The 19,648-nt window shown below is 42.8% G+C and overlaps 1 protein-coding gene across 5 annotated transcripts in view; it reads right to left on the reverse strand.

Moving 5' to 3' along the window:
* The window catches only part of LOC103181087 (janus kinase and microtubule-interacting protein 1), a 166,047-nt gene extending 155,148 nt beyond the window's left edge, over window positions 1-10,899 (reverse strand). For all 5 annotated transcript variants that reach the window (XM_042338795.1, XM_042338803.1, XM_042338807.1 and 2 more), the window contains exon 1: window positions 10,673-10,899. The gene's annotated coding sequence lies outside the window, so the exon portion shown is untranslated. The remainder of the gene's footprint in view (window positions 1-10,672) is intronic.
* Window positions 10,900-19,648: the final 8,749 nt, after the last annotated feature.

The raw sequence follows: 19,648 nt of genomic DNA on the forward strand, positions 1-19,648 counted from the left end.
GTGACTTTCTCTGTACATCTGTACATCTGTCCATGCTGTTGTCTGAAATTCCTTAAGCTGTTTCTCTTTCTACCTTTCATGCACACTGATATTCTTTGTAAATGTGTGCATGTGTATTAGTATATATATATATGTGTGTGCACAGGTATGTGTGCACGAGTACACACGTGTGGGTGCTCACATTGAACTGTCTTCCTCCTCGTTTTGTTTGTATTGTAGAGCTTGTGAAAAAAAATCAAATTGCTTAGCATTATGTGTGCGTGCGGTTTCACAATATCAATAAACTTTCAAATAGATTTCCTCAATAGACCTCAGTTTCACGCCAATGCTTCCAGCAGTTCTGACTTTACCAACAAAATGATGATTCTGCAGATGACAGCAGTACTTAACATTAACCAGAACTTTCAACTTTGATTTTGAACACTGCGTACTGCACAAGAAATGATAAAGGATTTGGAAATCTGCATCAATGGTGATTTTTTGTAACAAAGGCTTTTTTATATTTAAAAATTTAATTCAATAATTTCTCACCATTTCCTCTATTTTCTATAATCACAGGTGTGGTTTTCCAGGGCCGCTGTCAGTGTTGCTGTAGTATAATTTGGCAGGAGACACAAATCAAACAGTGCGAGACAGGCAAGATCAGATTTTGCTTGTTTTAGTATTTCATTTGATCCAGCACGTTAGCCAAGAATAACATGGATGTTGTTCTTGGGTTGAGAGATGATCAAAGCGATGAGGGGAAAACCAAGGTAGCTCCAATATCCACTCATGCACTCTTCCATCAGCAACATGAGGACTAAAGCCAGCAATGTCCCAACTCAAATTTCTTCTCGCTTTCTTTACCCCTCCACCCCTCATATTATTGCAATCATTAATGTTTTGATAACATACCTGGATGGGCGTTTTTCACAGGAAAAAGGATTTGTGATTTTTTATACATTTTGTTTTTGCATTTTCCTGTGTAGTTTTGGACAGGATGTCTAACTTGTTTGGTAATTGGGTCACGGAGATGCCTCCTATCAGTACTTCCTGTTCTCTTTTTAAAACAGAATCTGCGTACATCCTGTTCAGGGCAAGACGTATTTATTATTATTATTCTTGCACACTTGCGCTCTAGTTGACAGTGGTGTGTGAGGGGATGCAATTGTGAAGGAAGAGTAACAAAGGGAGAGAAACACAGTCAACCTGTATCCTACCAACCTTGCCCTTTTTGCTCTCTTAATACAGTAAACCTCATACAAGTCATATTAGTTGGGACCATACATTTAATACAACTTATGCAAAGTATGAGTTATGTCAAACTTGCATAGAATATAAACTCTTGAACTGTACTTGGGCAGATGTGCGACTTATGCGACTTATACAGATCAGACTTATGCTAATTTTCCTTGCATTTGATTCAGAGCCTTTCATGAGAGGTTCACAGGTTTTACTACAAATTGGAGCGAGAGTTCGCCTTCACTCCCCCTTTAAAATGGACATGGCTCTTCCTCCGAAGGATAGAGAAAGACAATGAGGAATCTATGTTTAGCCCTGCTATTTTCTCTGTGTGGCATAATCCTATTATTGAGATCAATCACAGAGAGGTTTACTGGCATGAGTTTGAGAGTCCAGGTCTTATGGACTTGTCGGGGACTTGTTCAGACATTCATGTTACATCAATGCTAATAAGATAAAAGTAAAGCCTGATATGTGTAACAAAGTATAAGTATCTGCATATCAGACACATGTGCTTTGCTCAGTGAGGAATTAGCTGCCAGGCTCATCAACAAAAAAGTAAAAACATATGTATAACATATGTAAAACAACAAGGGGCCAAATCTCACAGGCTCTCAGTTTTATAAAGCTGTGATTAGCTTCGGAAAGAACCCATTACCAAAGCTCACTCAACCTTATGAGAAAAAGCTGATCGTGTTTTTTGGACTGGAAACCATTGGATCAAGTGTAAAGACCAGTCAAACCACGGTGGCAGAGGGCAAAAAAGACAAGTCAGCTAGAAATGCTCCACAGACTCAATTTCACATAGGGAGTGACTCAAGGATCTGAGCAAGTCACAAAACTATGAGACAGGTTGAGATCAAGAAAATCCTTAAACCCATGTGATCTCATCCTTTCAGAATACCAACCCATTAACTCTCCATTACAGCAACAAGCCTTTTTTTTTAAAAAAGCGTTTATGTTATACTACTTTCCCAGGAAACACATTTGAGTCAAAATGTATGAATTTTTTTTGAATGGAATTGAAAAAGTAAACTCAGAACAAAACTTTAGAAGTCACCAAGACAGTAGTACAAGAAGACATATGTTTACATGAAGTGTTTATTTCCTCAGAGGGTAATTAATGACTGGTATATGTGGCCAGGAAGGATTAGAATTGAAGCCAGAATACTGGATTCATTTTTAAATGGCTTGATGCTGCGATGGGAGCACGATGGGGTGGATATGCTGGAGGGATGAGATCAAATGCACCGAACGGTCTTCTTCATCTTGAGCTTGTGAGCTTGTGAACATTAATTATCCTCTGTGTTGCTTAGAGTATCACATAGTTTTAGGCTTATATATATAATATATATATCCAAAGGAAATTCCTTTTACAAAGTAACTCTGAATAAAAGATGGAAACTGGAAGAAGAAAGAGGGATCCAATCTTTTGTAATGTTGTGTCTGCCCGTTCTTTCGGGTAGACATTAAAAAATTCAACAACACTAACTGAAAAGAGGAGGGTTTTGCAGTGTCCCAACCATAAATTCTGCAGATTAATCGGTTAGCAAGATAGATCATGGCTGTTTCGTAGGATCCTGATGTGTGAAAAATGACTGTCATGCTTGCCCAGAAAACCAGTCTCTATATATACTTGACAGTAGTTTCTGAACAGCACATTGAGATACTTCAATACAGTAAGGCTTTATAAAACACTTTAGGAACCTATAACCCTCACAGTCCAGTTATATCACAACTCAATACCCTGCCCTGTTCACGAATAACTGTTATAGAGAGAAGCAACATAGACCCTGGGGATTAAGAGACCATCTTTGCACTAAAGTCATCATTGTCGAGGGAGACATAGAAACAGGCGTAGGCCATTCCGCCGCTCAAGCCTTTTCCGCTATTCTATTAGACCATGGCTGATCTATACTCGACTCCATTTACCCACCTTTGCTCCATATCCTTTGACACCCGGATCTAACAAAAATCTACTAACCTCAGTCTTGAAAATGTGAATTGATACAACATCCACAGCCTTTTGAAATCTGGAGAAAGCTCCAGATTTAGACTCCGCTTTGTATGAAAAACTGCTTCTTGATTTGATGTCCTAGCTCTAATTTTAAGATGATTGTTCTGGAGTCCCCCACCAGAGGAAATAGTTTCTCTGTACCTACCCTATCGAATCCCCTTATCATTTTAGACACCTCAATTTGATCAACCCTCAACCTTGTAAACTCAAGGGAATGAATTACCTCTTAAGACCCGGTATCATACTGGTGAGACCCTTCAGTGTTGGTGGTGTGGGTGAGTGAAGATTATTTGGGGATAATTGGAACAATTCTGGTACACTTATGTTCAATAAATATAGAAACATAATGGATTATGAGGGCAGCTTCTTTTAATCGATTTATTTCCACTTCAGCACAGTTTTACAATTTGAACAATTTGAGCTGCCAGGTCATCGTTGTCTTAGTCTAGTCCTTCGTCATTAGTATAGATTAATAACAATCCCTGCATTTCAAAGTAATTCTACAATTTAAATTACTAAGTTAACTTTTTAATAAAATCCTGACAGGCAGAGATACCTTATTAAAATAACAGGCACTGCTTTTTCCCCCTTTTTAAATAGTGTGAACAGGTACAACTCAGTAGTTCCTGTGAGGATGTGTATCAGTCAATACACGTGGGTGTCCATAAACCACTGTGTACTTCAGTGTTGTGCATAAATTGTCATTAAGAGAAATGCGTATAAATTATCAGCCTCGCTCATTTGGTAGCACTCCCGCCTCTGGGTCAGAATTGTGTAGGTTCAAGTCCCACATCAGGACTTTTGGGCCTACAGTTTAGATCCACATCAGTACATTACTGTGGGAGTGCTGTATTGTCGGAAGTACCATTCTTTTCCATAAAACATTAAACCGAGGTCTCTTCTGCCTGTTCAGGTGCAGCTTAAATATCCCATGACACTATTCAAAAGTAAAATGGAGTTTCTCACCTCACTCGCCTACAAATGTATAGTCATTGTTTTGACACCATAAAGCAAATACAAAGATAAATAGGTAGTGTGCATTGTTTAACTGATTTAGTGGCTATTTTTAGTAATCAAGTGGATAGATCCTCCTTAGAGAACATCCACCTGTCATATATTTTTGTATGGATTAGTTTGTTATGCAAGAGGCACAACTGGATTATGTAAAAACTATTTTACATTGACCGTGCAACCATGTCTCACTGTGCATAATCTATCTACAGCCGGTTTTCATCTTATTCAGTACACAGACAAATGAGACTATTGTGCCGTAGACTCTTCTGCCTGTACCTTAAATGTCAACTAGTAATGTTCATGGGTAAAGAGGAAATGATAAATCTTGCATTTAATATTGTGTCTTATAGGCACACAAAAAAAACCTCCTCTGAATCAATGAAAAGGTTACAATTCTAAATATATATATATATACACACACACACCACACACACACAACGTAAAGAATATATCCAGAGGTAGTACTGATTATTGAATACATTTCTCCCCAGATTGCTCAAATAACTCATAACTGTATTTTATCTTTACTGAAATATCCTCAGTCCACTGTGCAAGTTCTCCTCATCTTGCAGTGACATCATTGTCAGGCAAGAGTCGGGCTCTTTAAATCTGTCTGAGCGTCAACCAACCCTATGAAGGAGAAGTATCAGTGACGAGCTTCACCGACATAAGGGGCTTCCCAAGCCCTAGAGACATTGCAGAGGAGAACAAGGAGGATGATCCCCAGTGTCAGGAATGAGCTATGAGCATTGATTAGACTAGCGATGGCTCTTCAGTCTTGAGAGACAACATCTCAGATGGGAACCTATAGAAGTGTATACAATTTTAAGTGGGATTGCAAAAGTAAACCAAAAAAAATACTTTCAGATGCACTGAGACAGCAAAAAAAGACACAGGTTTTGGGTGGCAAAAATGAATTTCGTGACAGATACCAGGAGGCATTTCTTTACTCCGAGGTTAATTAATGAATGGAACAGACTAGCAGCAAGGGCGAATGAAGCCAGAACACAAGGACTCGTTTGAGATACCACTTGATGTTGCGATAGAATAGTAATAGTGTGGGTAGTCTGGAAGGATGAGGTAAAATGGGTTGAAAGGTTTTCTTTGGTTAAACCTCTCGTATCCAGCTACAGCAATGCCCGACCCACATTCTTTTTCCTGGGCTCAAATGACTCTCAGCAACATTGTGGTTCAGCTTCCTATTAATGCTGCCAACTGGTGACCCATTTGATTCCACCCTGTCAGTCAGTACTATGATTAAAGACCTTAAATAATGAACATTTTGTATTTAGTAAACAATCCCACAAACAGCCATAAGTTAAATTCCCTCCTCTTTTCAAAGCGTTTATGGGAATCTTTAGTGTCTATCTGACTGCAAGCTTGCTTCATTTCAGGATTGTTTAAAGTCTCACCTTTTCATTTATTTCCGGTCAGCATAGTTCATCGTAAGTGAATATTTTCTGTACATACATTACAATTTAAATACATTCAGCCACCAAATTGACTGATGTTACTCATTTGCATATTACACCAGATTGATCTCTTAATATGATCATATCATCACTTGCATGACAGCACAGGAGAATTTGCCACTTTGTGGGACTGAATGTGAAATACATTTATCTGTGAGGCAAATCACGTCACGTGTTTCTGTACTTTGCGTTATCTTCTTACATCAGGGTCTACAGTTTGGGACGTCCTCCTGATGTGAAAGGCGCTATACAAATGTAATTTTGTTGTTGTAGTACTGTACAATAATGAGGAATCAGAAGTTACCAGATATTAGCCACCCCCATTGTATAGAAATATCAGCTAAAATACCTATAGTTTGTACAATGACACCATGGAAAACCAATCCTCTGTTAATTTTGGTGCAAACTGTTTAATTATAACTCACTTAGTTGCACAACTCCACTCCTACCATAAGAGATACTGCAACATCAATAGGTTCTTAAAACATGTCTCAGTGATTGATATCCTTTGTGGTCTCACTGATAATTTATACTCATTTATAATACAACCCATCCACCGGAGTAACTTTTAGCAGAGATTTCTCACACTGCTCAGAATTTAAGCAAAGGATCATTGAATTGGCCCAAAAGTCTGTAAAAATGTGTAATTCTGATCCAAACTCCTCTCCTGGATTAATGCCAATCATCAGGCCTTTTCAACACCACAGCCCTTCTATCTAACTCAAAACAAGCAGAGATGTAAATGTGATTGATGATCAGAATAGCCATGCAGTGCAACATCCATTGGGCACTTAGAACCCAAATTTACTGCAGTGAAACACTGCTTTCAACTGGAAAACACTTTGGGATAAAATATTAAATGTGATTGACTGTAACCCGGCTACATAGTTCATTATTTTGAAGTTATTAACCAGTTTGTCTCCAGGCAGAATTCTGCCTTCCTTCAAATATGTTTTTTTTATATAATAACCAGGGATCCAATTAGCTCTGAATAAGATATTTCATCAGCACTTCCAATTCCTCCCTCCCAATAAAAACAAAACACATTATGGTTTTAAAATCAGTACAAAGCATTTCATGTTAGAATTTGACGGTGATTGGCCTTTGCAAGTCTGCTTAAAAACAAATAATGAAAATTAAACATGTTCCAACCTGCATTTTCTGATTTAACAAAACAATCGATTTAACAATAAAAAAAAACAGCCTGGGCGAGGATGTTAAGATGTTCTGTGTTCACTAAATACTGCAGTGCAACCTGTGCCCAACCCATCATTGAGTTGCAAAGATGTCATAGAGTGGCAACAACAATGCCCAAGTAATCCAAAATACCCACATACTCACCCACACTAAACTCCACATCCCCATCACCCCAGTTCTAGTCAGCCTCCACTGGCTCCCTATCACCGAACAGATCGATTTCAAGATCCTCACGCTCGTCTTCAAATCCTTTCATGCCCTGGGACCCCTGTACCTCTCCGACTTGCTTTCTCCCCAATCCACTCCCCGCTGCCTCCGCTCGTTACTGGCTCCGGCCTCCTGCTTGTCCCTCGTGCCCTCCTCCGTTCCACCATCGGTGGCCGTGCTTTCAGCCCCTGCGCTCCGAAACACTGGAACTCTCTCCCTCCCCCCTCGCCCCATCCACAGATCGCGCCCAAAGACCTTCCCCTTCCACGGTGCCTCCAGTCACCTCCCCCCCCCCCGGCTCGGCTTCGCACTCCGCCATTGTCAAGCGCACTGCGACTCTAGCCTGCACGAGGGACGCCGTATAAATGCAAGTCGTTGTGGCGCTTTAGAGATAAAGTCACTACACCTCAAGCTACTTCACGCGGGTACAAACACATTAAGAACAACATCGACATAACCTTATATTAGATGTTTAAAGTTCACTAACAGCCACAAAGACAACTGGTATTTGACTGTGCGGACGTGGGTGGGGTGTTCACCAATAAAATCTCGATTACTGAAAGCTAAAACTACTATAGCAGACACACACACACACACACATATATGACATGAACATTTTGGGAGAAAAGATGCCACAAAATAGTCTTTCACCCATGGGTCGCAGGAGGTGGCATTTCTGTCCCTCCTCCCCAGTGGGATCTGAAAGAGCACAGATTGGAAAGTGACTCCACACACAAAAAAAAGAGAGAAAGAAAAAAAAGAGAGAGAAGAGAGGATGAGCAGAGGTCAGACACAAGCACCGACTGAGAGAATGTCAAGGCTTTGCTCCAGCTGTGAAAACCTGAGTGAGTGAGTGAGTGAGTGAGTGAGTGAGTGAGTGAGTGAGTGAGTGAGTAGAGTGAGTGAGTGAGTGAGTGGGTGAGTGGGTGGGTGGGTGGGAGGAAGGGAGTGAAGGGGAGTGAGTGAGTGAAAGGGAGTGAGTGAGTGAGTGAAGGAGAGTGAGTGAGTGAGTGAGTGAGTGAGTGAAAGGGAGTGAGTGAAAGGGAGTGAGTGAGTGAGTGAGTGAGTGAAAGGGAGTGAGTGAGTGAGTGAGTGGGTGGGTGGGTGGGAGGGAGGGAGGGAGGGAGTGAAGGGGAGTGAGTGAGTGAAAGGGAGTGAGTGAGTGAGTGAAGGGGAGTGAGTGAGTGAGTGAAAGGGAGTGAGTGAAAGGGAGTGAGTGAGTGAGTGAGTGAGTGAGTGGGAGGGAGTGAGTGAGTGAGTGAAGGGGAGTGAGTGAGTGAAAGGGAGTGAGTGAGTGAGTGAGTGAGTGAAAGGGAGTGAGTGAGTGAGAGTGAGTGAAAGGGAGTGAGTGAGTGAAAGAAAGGGAGTGAATGAGTGAATGAGTGAGTGAGTGAGTGAAAGGGAGTGAGTGAAAGGGAGTGAGTGAAAGGGAGTGAGTGAAAGTGAGTGGGAGTGAGTAAGTGAAAGGGAGTAAGTGAGTGAGTGAGTGATAGGGAGTGAGTGGGAGTGAGTGAGTGAGAGTGAAAGGGAGTGAGTGAGAGAGTGAAAGAAAGGGAGTGAGTGAGTGAAAGGGAGTGAGTGAGTGAAAGGGAGTGAGTGAGTGAATGAGTGATAGGGAGTGAGTGAGTGAAGGGGAGTGAGTGAGAGTGAAAGGGAGTGAGTGAGAGAGTGAAAGAAAGGGAGTGAGTGAGTGAAAGGGAGTAAGTGAGTGAGTGAGTGAGTGAAAGGGAGTGAGTGAGTGAGTGAGTGAAGGGGAGTGAGTGAGTGAGTGAGTGAGTGGGAGTGAGTGAGTGAGTGAGTGAGAGGGAGTGAGTGGGAGTGAGAGTGAGTGAGTGAGTGTAAAGGAGGGTTGGCTGCCCCGCCCTGCCCTCCATCCCAGCTCTGCGAGAGGCAGACAGATCCTCTGCAGCACTCGGCACCACAGCATCGCTGGGGCCTGAAGATCTGCAATGTGACAGAGCAAAAAATACACACACACACAACACCATACACCACACACAACACCCCACACAACACCACACACCCCACACAACACCACACACCCCACACCACACCACACACCACACACAACACCACACACCCCACACAACACCACACACCCCACACAACACCACACACCCCACACAACACCACACACCACACCACACACCACACACCACACCACACACACACACAACACCACACACCCCACACCACACCCCACACCCCACACCACACACAACACCACACACCACACACCACACACAACACCACACACCCCACCGTTTAAAAGGACAGATTAAAAAAAAGAGCAGATATTTTATATATATATATATACACACATATATATATAAAATATCTGCTCTTCACAGCAGATATTTTATATATATATATATAAATATAAATAAAAACCCATTTTTTTCCCCCCTCAGACACGAACAGCACCACACAGGGGAACCCACCCTTTTTTTCCCCCTTTTCCCCCATCCCTTTTTTCTGCCAACGTCGTGGCTTTTAACGCGACTCCTTTCTCGACACCTGAAACCCACAGTATTTTGGGGGCGAGTTTCAAATGTCTGGGGGTCTGGGGGTCTGGGGTGGGGGGGTTCGATTAAAAAAAAAGGAATTTTTTTTTTGGGGGGGAGAGGGGGAGAGGGGGAGAGGAAGGAAAGAAAATACCCTAAGAAAGAAGAAGAATCCTATGTGAACGCTCCGGTGAGGCGGTGCAGTATAAAGCCGCAAAGGTTGAACCGAGTACGTGTTGCTGAGAGAGGTGCGGATTTCTGCGCCGCCACATCTGTCCTGGACGGCTCAGGTGGGCTGGGCTGGGCTGAGCTGGGCTGGGCTGGGCTGTACTGGGCTGGGCTGGGCTGGACTGTACTGGGCTGGGCTGGGCTGGACTGTACTGGGCTGGGTTATACTGTGCTGTACTGTGCTGGGCTGTACTGGACTGTGCTGCACTGAGCTGTGCTGTACTCTACTGTGCTGGGCTGTGCTGTACTGTACTGGGCTGTGCTGGACTGGGCTGTGCTGTACTGTGCTGTACTGGGCTGTACTGTACTGTGCTGGGCTGTACTTTGCTGTACTGGGCTGGGCTGTGCTGTGCTAGGCTGGGCTGTGCTGTACTGTACTGTGCTGGGCTGTGCTGTACTGGGCTGTACTGTGCTGGGCTGTGCTGTACTGTGCTGGGCTGTACTGTGCTGTGCTGGGCTGTGCTGTACTGTGCTGTACTGTGCTGTACTGTGCTGGGCTGTGCTGTACTGGGCTGTGCTATACTGGGCTGTGCTGTACTGGGCTGTACTGGGCTGTGCTGTACTGGGCTGTACTGGGCTGTGCTGTACTGTGCTGGGCTGTACTGTGCTGGGCTGTACTGGGCTGTACTGTGCTGGGCTGGGCTGTACTGGGCTGTGCTGTACTGGGCTGTGCTGTGCTGTGCTGTACTGTGCTGTACTGTACTGGGCTGGGCTGTGCTGTACTGGGCTGTGCTGTGCTGTACTGTACTGTGCTGTGCTGTGCTGTGCTGTACTGTGCTGGGCTGTGCTGGGCTGAGCTGGGCTGCACTTACCTGCCATGCTGACTGTCCTGTCCTCACGTCCCGGGTGCGGGTTTACACCTGAACACTGGCTTCAGCAACACTTGGTATCTTCTTAAGATCGTGTCTCGATGGGTTTTTTTCGCAAGAAAAAGCGAAACACCTTCATGTCTCCACCGGTTTCCGCGACAGGAGAAAGTCCAGCTGCAGGTTCATTTTTTTTTAAAAAAAAGACCCTCTATTCTTATCTCTTTCTCTCTCTCTCTTTATATATATGTATACATGTATATATTTAATATATATATACAGTACACATACACATTTCCATGCAGAGAGATGTCTTCAGTCGTTGGCTGCTGTTTTTTTCTTCTTGGTTTTCTTGCTTCTTGTTGGAATCTTATTTGGGTTGAAGATAATTTTGCTCTCTGACTGCTGTGTGTGTGTGTGTGTGGGGGGGGGGGGGGGGTGTTGTGGGTGTGGGTGGGTGTGGGTGTGTGTATGTGGGTGTGGGGGTGTGTGTGTGGATGTGGGTGTGGGTGTGTGTGTGTGGATGTGTGTGTGGGTGTGTGTGTGTGGGGGGGGGTAGGTGTGTGTGTGTGTGGGGGTGTGTGTGGGGGGGTAGGTGTGTGTGTGTGGTGGGGTAGGTGTGTGTGTGTGGGGGGTAGGTGTGGGTGTGTAGGTGTGTGTGTAGGTGTGTGTGTAGGTGTGTGTGTGTGTGGGGTGTGTGTGGGGTGGTAGGTGTGTGTGTGTGTGGTGTGTGTGTGTGGGTGGGGTGGTGTGGGTGTGTAGGTGTGTGTGTAGGTGTGTGTGTGTGTGGGTGTGTGTGTGTAGGTGTGTGTGTGTGTGTGTGTGGGTGTGTGTGGGTGTGTGTGTGTGTGTAGGTGTGTGTGTGTGTGTAGGTGTGTAGGTGTGTGTGTGTGTGTGGGTGTGTGTGGGTGTGTGTGTGTGTGTGGGTGTGTGTGTGTGTGTGGGTGTGTAGATGTGTAGGTGTGTGTGTGTGTAGATGTGTAGATGTGGGTGTGTGTGTGTGTGTGGGTGTGTGTGTGTGTGAGTGTGTGTGTGTGTGGCTTGTTGCAGGAGAGGTGGGTGCTGCTGTGTGGACAGCTCCCCAGCACAGAGCTCACTCACTCACTCACTCACTCATTCACACTTACTGACTGACTGACTGACTGTGAGCTGTGAGGTTAGATCCGCACAACGTCAAGGCTGCAACACACTCCTTAAACAGGCAAAGCACACTGCCTGCCTCTGCTCACTTACATACAGCAGCACAGTCACCGCCACCCCCCCCCCCCCACCCTCCCCTTCTCGCTTCTTTTTCCTTTTAAAAATACCCAAATGTTTATTTTAGGAGGAGGAGGAAGGGGGGGCGAAAAAAATCAGTGCCTGCCATGGACTTAGAATAAAATACCCCAATTCACCTTCCCACCCAGCAAGGAGTGCATTTTTTTTTACCACAATAAATCAATGACCAAGTCATCTCCCACCTTTAAATTAGTAGTGGTCGCTGTTTTAAAAGATGTGACTCAAAAGATCACACAAATAAGGTCACTGTGCATTTTCCCCCATTTAATACTAACTTAATAAAAGGGGATTTTCCAACCTGATGTTTTTTCAAAGGTGGGGCCCACCAGGGATCAGCCTTAAACAGGTTTTTCTATATCTTTATTTTTTTAAAAAAAAGCTCAGTTTGGACCCTTGCCCACTCCCATTTGATACTTTTAGAATGAATGAATGTGTATATATACACACATAAATAAAACAAAGCATTAGCAAAGAGCAGAACGTATGCTTTTAAAATGTGGGGACCACCGTACAAATCATGTATGTGAAATCGAAATGTTCAAGGGAATGGGATTTAAAAATAAAAATCTGATCCTAGTCCGGTCAGATGTCTATATTATCGAAACGTTCCTTCACATCCAGTCTTAACATCGAGCTCCTTCTTTTCTCCCGAGGCCTGTGTCGTTTCTCCAGACATCTCACACAAGGGGCAACACAACTCATCAGCAACTCATTGCCACAGGGTTTGGCATTCCTTCACACTCAACAAGAAGTGCATTTTTATACAATAAAAGGGTTACATTAATACCATGTAATCTCCCCAAAACAAAAGCATAATAATCCTGTAATTCAACAGCATCAGCACTCAAGTGATGCCCTTAATGTGCTCCTAATGTACAGTTTATCTAAAGTAAGTCCACTCTCCTGATGGCAGTACATTAAAGAAAATTATTGTAAATAATAAAGGGACCATTAACAGTGTTCTGCTCTTAAAAATAAATGAAACATGTCCAGAAATGTGAAGAGGGAAGAGTTTAGGTGATGCACTCAGCTTTTCCATCTTGTTTTTCCATCTTCAGGACCTGGATTTGACTCCAGCCCAGCCAGTCTCCTTGTTCAACCTTAATAATAATCCTTGCATTTGATATAGAATATAGTGCCTTTCACTAACAGTGAATCCTGTGAAGCACATTATGAGACGTCCTGATAATGCTTCACAGGATTCACTGTAAGTGTACATTAAACTCCTGATAACCATGTCTTAACTTGTTATTACCGCTTAAGTCATCATGCTGTCAATATCCCGGCCGCATTTATTTATTTATACATATGCCTAATTCGCCGCTCCTGATAACTGGTCACTGAGCCCGTTTCCCTTGGAGCAACGAGTTATCAAACGTTTATTGTAGTGACTATGTATTTGTAGGCAAGCACAACACCCAATTTGCACACAGCAATGCCCCACAAACAACCATGAAGTGAATGACCAATTGTATCTGGAGGATTGTTAGCCGGGACATCGGGAGAAACTGCCAACACATTTCAAATAGGGCCATGGGATCTTTAACATCTATCTGAACAGAGAGAAGGAGCCTTGGTTTAAAGTCTTACTGTGCCTTGACAGCCTTTGTATAGTCCCTAGTCAGCATAGATTCACACAATGGCTGTCCAGATTTCAACGTAAACTGTGATTCTTAGATGCCACATGGTTTATGTGGGAAATTGAGACGATTTTACACTTTGCAATTTTTTTGTGGCCCACACTCTTACCTGTCCTGGGCATGCTTGGCAGTCACACTTCATAGCCAAAGGCAGACGAATGCTCCCTTTCCCCAGCATCGATGAGGGAAAAACAAAATGATCTTTTCCAAACACTTCCCATTCCTAAAGGTTCATCATAACCTGCAGCATTGCACATTGTGGTGGGGCTCCAATGAGTTAATTGATAAGATGGTGGATTCACACCTCGAGCAATGAATTGCTGGGACAGAGGGAGGGAGCAGACATGATGTCAGTGGGAAGGAGGTAAAATTGAACTAGAGACGTCTCTAAATAACTAGATATACACAGAGCAGCTAAATGTAAATATAAAAAAACACCCGCCGGGTTCACTGTGATAGTGTGTGCAGTGTATTATTGTTCACCACGTCTTCAATTGTTGCCAGAAACATTACAGTGAAGCAGGTGGTATTTGTACTCTTGCCATCAGTATTTCATTAATAACTGAAGAAGCATTTTGCCCTGTGTACATCTACAACACTGACCCATGGCAGACTGTGCTCCATGCTCTAATCATACCTTTGGTGATCCAGGAACCTGCTTTCATTTCAGCAGCACATAAAGATTTCTGACAGCTGGAAAATTACAGTACTACCATTAATAACAATATTTTTAACAGCAGATATATCAGTCACCATTATGTGTGTGTGTGTGTGTGTGCTCGTGTGTGTAGTGTGCATGTGTTTCCCATTTCAACGTCCCATCTACCTTTTCAGGAATTGAACTGGGACTGAAAGGATTGCTCTTAACAGAGCCAGAACAGACATGATGGGATGAATGGCCTTCTGTTATGTGAATTTCTATGGGTCTAGGTGGAAGCTAAAGATCGCATGGCACTATTTGAAAAGAGTAGTGAGTTTGTCCCAGTGTCCTGGCCAACAATCCCCTCCCCCCCGATAAAATTGGTCATTCACTTTGTGGCAATTTGTGGGACATTACTGTGATTTTCTTTCCAACATGTATTTTCTGACCAATTTCAGTGGTAGAAATAAAAAGTTGCATTTCTCAACGGGATGTGATATGGCTGTTTTTCTCTACCCATTGCGGAAGTGTCACCGTTCCGTTCTAAACATTTGTAGGACTGCACTGCATAACAAGCACAAATCCTAGAAACATAGGAACAGGAGTAGGCCATTCAGCCCTGGCATCATTCTGGTGAATCTGCGCCCTTCCTCCTCCAGGGTTAATATATTGTTCATTATTAATATGTCAATGCAGACAATACATGTTTACATAGATAATTCAGCACACTGCCAGTAAGTTTCAGAACAGATATGTGGTTTATCTGATCAGATGAGAAGTCTCCTCCATTGGTTGATACTGACTGAATGGGGCTGTATGATGAACCTGCAGGACCATCTTTCTTCAGATTAAAAGGTAATCTGATTGAGATAATAATAAAGGGAATTCACCAGTGAGATATGACACTTGCTTCTGGTACAGGGATCCAGAGAATACAAGACAACAAGAAAACAAAACAAAAAGAAGAAAATCGCAGAACAAACCCCAGTTGAAAGTGCGATCAAAAAAGATGGCTTTGCACAGAGATTGTGGAATGCACAGCCCCACAAGGCAGCAGATGCCTAGGGGAATGGTATAAAAAAGAGCTGCCACCCACTAATAAAATGCCATTTGGCTCAATGAATAACAATAATAATTCTTACATTTGGTATAGTGCCTTTCACGTCAAGAAAACATCCCAAACGTATCATGGCATATGTATAGTGTGAGGTGGAGTGACTGTGTTTTTCTTCAGCAAATTGTCTCCTCCTGTTCAATATTTTAATATGATTGAGAAGGATTGGAGAGAAAATACAAATTGGATTCTTTCGGATCGTTATTTGTGACGGGACTCTTCATTCAAGGGAATATTACTGCTTTAAAGCCACTTCACCGGCTGTCAGATCATCGCCTGGGTTTGCAGAGAAGGCTTGTAAGTAGCTTTTATCTCTCTTCTCCTCTCCGCCTTGAAAAGAGCTCACCACTTTAATTGGCTTTGGTGCTTAAATTGCAAATATGGTGTCTGCACCAGCAGTCTGTCACTGAAAATGTTAGGAGTATCAGCACTGTTATTCCCTCAGTGTGGACATCACATGGTCACCACTCAATGTATCTCCACAGTCAATGACAGAGATCAGCAAAACTAAAAACACGTTCAAACTAAATTAAAAACTTTCCAAATCACTCAGAATATATCATAAAAACTAACAAATACAGAAGGATCTCGGGAGCGTAGGCCCATCTGCTTACAGTGCTGCACAATCTTCTAATCTGTATGGTTTAGCGTTGTAAATTGTGAAGTCTGTATGGTCTAGCATTGGTAAAATCCTGTCTGAATTGCCTAGCAGGAATAAATCATCTGGTCTGTGCTAGTGGAGACCTGTAGTCTAGCGGTTAGCATGCTCGCCTCACAAGCGAAAGGACCTGCGTTCAATTCCCGAGCAGGATGAAACCGAAGGCAAGTTTCCTTACTCCACATGCCTGTTTACCTGGCAGTAATTAGGGACCCGGTTGCTAGTCGATCGGCAGATCGCTTTTCTGGGGGTTATAAACTATCCAAAAAAGTAAATAAATTTGGTCACTCAATCCATGACTGTTTGTGGGACACTGCTGTGCGCAATCGGCTGCCGTGTTTACCCACAAAATATAGTCAATTCACTTTACAGTGAAGCGCTTTTAGATGTCTCAACGACACGATAAGACACTATATCAAATGCAAAAATTATTATAAACTCCAGTGAAGAGTTTGAGTCATCCCGAGAATTTAACAAGACACTGTATGAAATAAAAGGATTATTATGATTTTAGATACGAGTCGCTTCTGCAAGTGCCATTGGAGATATCCAAGCCTATCCTGTCCACACTGGAAACTCACCTATACTCATAAATTACAATGCAACACCATCAAGTGCATTCACCTGCTGAACCCCTGCAGGAGAGAGGTTGTCCGATTTGCTATTTAAAATGTGGAAATAAAAAAGAACAAGCTGGTATTTTTATAGCACTTTATCACATTGAAATGTCTCAAAACCATTTTGGTCACTTCATGACTTGCAAGTCGGCCATGTTTTAGCACACAAGAACAAAATAGTCAACTTCTGGGATATTGACTATTATTATTAATAATTAATATCATTTATAATAATTAACAATAATAGTAATCATTGCATTTGATAAAGAGCTTATTGTGTCATGGTTAAGTAAATGTTGGTTCCAAATTCCAACTATAAGTAAACACACATTATAATGAGTCTTATAGCTGTTCTGTTCTAATCTGCAAAATCGTTGGAATGGGATCTTTAGTATCCATTGAACAAGACCTTGGTTTAACTTCATACCCAATGAAGGACACGTCTGACGATATTGAGCTTCCCCATTACTAGACAGGAGAGTCATCTTAATGTAAACATGTTATATTGAGTGAGCTGAAAGATTTGATAGTATTGCGGTCACTTTCTTTGCTGTGGCACAACTGAGCAACATCTGTGATGTTTGGTTGCCCAACAAAAAAGCATCACTACACAAACCATGCCCCAGTAATTACTGTGAATTGTTATGAAATGGTTCAGTGTTGTGAGCTGGTTCAGTATTTTGAGATGGTTCAATGTTGTCAGATGGTTCAGTTTGTCAGATGGTTCAGGTGTTGTGTGATATTCTGGTGTCAGAGGTGCTAATACTACAATTTCTTTCTTTATCTTTATCAAGGAAAGATCTCCAAAGCGGGTTTAATTAAATGATACATGTGTTGTGCTCGGGAAGGAAGCGGTCTAGGTTTAAAGTTTCAATTTCAAATGCAAGGATTATTATTATTATTATTATCATAATTTGCATTACACCCAGCAACATCACGGCTCACTCACAGCCCTCCGTTGGGAATCTGTGACTGGCTGTGCCTTCACCATTTCGATCTTCAGGCGCTGACAGCATCAGCATCCAAGGCTGCACTCTCCACCTCTCAAAGCCAGTCAGGAACCTCGGCGTTCTGTTCGACCCTGAGCTGTCCTTTCTTCCTCATATCCGCGCCACAACTGGCACTGCCTTCCATCACCTCAAGGCTGGACTATGGGAGCTCTCTCCTCGCCGGCCTTCCCGGCACTTCCCTCCACAAACTGCAGGTCATTCAGAACTCTGATTGTTGAACAGTTCACCAGGAGATAGAAACTCATTTATGTTTACAAATATATGACAATGACTGGAATCTGAGTGATGAATGGGCTGGGAATGGACAGCAGCTCAGTCAGCCTCTGAATGAGACATTCACAGGCGAGAACCTTCCTCAGTACAGTGTGTGAAGAGTCACACCTGAAACATTGCACCTTACTTACTTAGTCCAATGCTGCTGTGAGCTTGTGTTTTTTTTAAAAACAGAGATTTTTTAATATATATATTATAATGTAACATTAATAATTAAATTTTAATATATATGTGAATGCATTTAATTTGATGTACAATTTGAAACAATTGTGTTTCTTCAGGGTCTTATTACAAATATTGCTTCTCAGGTTACAAAAGTGATCTCATGGGAACAATAACATGTCTCCTGGCAATATTAAGTAACATCCCAAACCCTCAGGGAGTACCTTATTGTTATTGTTCTCATTAGGGATTTCAGGGTAGGGCTTTTTAAAAGTCCTATCATCACATTTAATATTCTCTGGTCTCCTGTCTCAAACATATGTGAAATTTCTATTTCTCTTAATATCCTTTGGTATAGATTGCATGGTCAGGCTTATTTTAAAATCAAATCAGCCAATGCAAAAGTGACACCACCATTCCTGAAACTTAGGGCTCTCTCACTCTCAAGTAGGTTCATACCCACATCTTCTGAAATGGATTTTTGCAGCCCTCTTCTGGCCCCCCCCAAAAAAAAATTCCCCTCATCTTAAGGTGCTGACACAATGCAGGGTACAGTTCTGATACCTTAACTAAGTGGCATTCTTCATGCGTGAGCAGTGCCAGCAATAAACAGCAGTCTTTTTCATCATTAGGGCTATCACAGCTGAGCCTGATTTTATCCTCATTCAGTGAGCAACACACATTTACAGAAACATTCCTTCCATCAATGGTCACTGGATAGCAATTAGGAACAAGAATCTGGTCCGATTTTCCTCCTCTCTAACCCACCGATGTCATTTTAGTTTCTGCACCTCTTCCCAGACTGAGCTCAGCCAATTCAGCAAAGGCCAGGAATTGAAGCTGTGGTCTTCTGGTCCGTGCGGCAGTTACGCAGCAAAAAAAATGCAACTTTAATGCTGCTCTGTGTCATTCGAACAGGTTGTAGAAAAGCGTGAAAGTCACAATAATGTATGTGTGTGTCAGTATGGCTCAGTTGGTAGCACTTTTACCTGAGATAGAGGTTGTTGGATCAAGCCACATATCGGGACTTTGAACTCTCAGTCTAGATTGAGACTCCAGTGCAGTGCTGGAGATGTGCTGCTTTGTAGTCCTTCAGATGAGATGTTAAACTGAGGTCCTGTTCACCAGTTTAGATAGACGTTAAAGATCCCACGGCAATGTATGAAGAGAAGGGAGTTTCTCCCATTGTCCAACAATCCAAATTAGTCATGCATTCACTTCAACACTATTTGTGGGATATTGCTGTGCATAAATTGGCTCCCACTTTTGCCTACAAGTACATAGCTCCTACACTTTGCAGCAAGTCTTATGAAGTAAGATTCAGCCACTACACCCCGAAACTCTGGAACACTCTCCCTCAACTTCTCTGCTTTGCCCGCTCTCTTTTTTCAAGACCCGCCTGACAACCTTCCTCTTCGACCATGTTTACGGCCACCTCCCCCACCCGGCTCGGAGTCAGGCTCTGCCACTGTTAAGCATTCTGAGACGCCTACCCTGCGTGGAGGGCGCTATATAAGTGCAAGTTATTGAAGTGCTTTTAGATGTTCTCTGAAGTGAAAGGCACCACAGTACAGTATCGTGAGTCGTCTT

Source organism: Callorhinchus milii, unplaced genomic scaffold (assembly GCF_018977255.1).
Source record: "Callorhinchus milii isolate IMCB2004 unplaced genomic scaffold, IMCB_Cmil_1.0 Scaffold1, whole genome shotgun sequence".
NCBI classification, from domain to species: domain Eukaryota; kingdom Metazoa; phylum Chordata; class Chondrichthyes; order Chimaeriformes; family Callorhinchidae; genus Callorhinchus; species Callorhinchus milii.